Source organism: Nannospalax galili, unplaced genomic scaffold (assembly GCF_000622305.1).
Source record: "Nannospalax galili isolate Female #2095 unplaced genomic scaffold, S.galili_v1.0 scaffold197, whole genome shotgun sequence".
Classification (NCBI taxonomy): domain Eukaryota; kingdom Metazoa; phylum Chordata; class Mammalia; order Rodentia; family Spalacidae; genus Nannospalax; species Nannospalax galili.
This window is the reverse complement of record NW_008339846.1, coordinates 3552597-3554428: the sequence shown is the minus strand read 5'-3', so window position 1 is coordinate 3554428 and position 1832 is coordinate 3552597.

Genomic DNA, 1832 nt, shown 5'->3' with positions numbered 1-1832 from the left:
AGGTCAGAAGAGGCTGTCAGATCCCCTGGAACTGGAGTTACGGACAGTTGTTAGCTGCCATGTGGGTGCTAGGATTTGAACCTGGGTCTTCTGCAAGAACAGCCAGTGTTCTTAACCGCTGAGCCATCTCTGCAGCCCCTGACAGTATTTCTTTACCTGTTTCCTTTCATTTCCCTTTAGTCAGAGCTGATTGAGCTCATCTCCTGTCTGTTGTTCACCCTTCAGTCTTTCCGCCTCTTTCTATCTCCAATACCCGTCACTAGTCTTGTTCTGCTATTTTTTTTTCCATTCACACTCTCAGTCAGGGATAGCTCAGTACACACAGGGTTATCTATGGTCATTTACTCCCAGTGCTAGTCTGCTTTCTATTGCTGTGGTAAAACACTAACCAAAATCAATCTTGGAAGGAAAAGGTTTAATTGGTTTACACATCCTTATCACGGTTCACTGGGGCAGGAACCTGGAGGCAGGAGCTGAAGCACAGATCATAAAGGAACGCTGCTTAATGACTTGCTCCTCTAGCCTCTGCTCAGCCTTCCTTCTTATACAATCCAGGCCCACCTGCCCAGGTGTGGTACCTCCTCTCCAGCCTGCCCATATCACTGAACAATTAGGAAAATGCCTCACAGATATGCCCACAGGCCAGTCTGATAGAGGAAATTCCACCATTGAGGTTCCCTCTTCCCAGATGTGTCATGTTGACAACCAAAGTCAGCCATCTTGTCAACCTTAACATACAAACACATCACTTTAAATCATAACCTTTTCTCTTTCATTGTCTGTCCCCAAGATCTCAGATTAATATCACAATCTAAAAATACAGTGTAACTTTAAAAGTCCCACAGTCTTCAAAATTTCAATCCTTTAAAAGTTCAAGTTCTCTTTAAAAATCCAAAGTCCCCTAACTGTGGACTTCTGTAAAATCAAAAATGAGTTAAATTCTTCTTACTACAAGAAGGAAGAACCAAGGCACAACCAGATAAAAGCAAAACCACACTACACTTTAAACACTGTAAATGGCTCAGAGTCCAATGCCTGGGATTCATTCATGATCATCTAGGCTCCAACAGATGCAGGCAGCCCCACTTCTCCAGCTCTGCCATCTGCAATGCACAGCTTGTCTAGTAGGCTCAGACCAGCTCCACACCATACCTGTCACTGACCTTAGTGGCGACTCTGCAGTTCTGGTGTCTCCAATATCCCAGGGTCTCCTCTGAAGTTGAGGCTGCACCTTCACCAATGGCCTCTCCTGGCTTCACACAGTGCCAAGCCTCAAATCTTTTCCAGGACCCCTTCACTCTTCCAAAACCAGTGCCAGGCAGGAAACTTTTACACATTGCCAAGCCCAGCTTCTAGCTTGAAACGCAGTCTTGGCTTCCTCTAGATCACAGCTTCTGTGTGCTGACCCTGAGGAAATACTTTCCACAAGATTTCACCTCAGCAACACTGTTTCCTTATTAATCACTGCTAATTTTTCAGCTCCAGCTGACCACTATCCATTGTCCTAGTAAAGCACAAAAGTTTTCACTTCCAAAGATTCTAAATCAATATGTCACACAAACAGCCCAGATAGTCTTTGACAGGCTCTCGGGCTTCTCTTTGAAACTTCATAAGTCAGACTTCCATCATCTGTGTTTCTCCAAGTTCCCACAGAGCAGCTCACTGACTTCTAAGTACCCAATAACTTTTCCAGTCCAAAGTTCCAAATGCTTCCACAGTCCTCCACAAAACAATATGATCAGGTCCTTCACAGTAATATCCCATGTTTCTGGTGATGAAATGGCAATTGTTTTTAGTGGACAGTTACAGTAATGGGCATATCCATAAGTTGT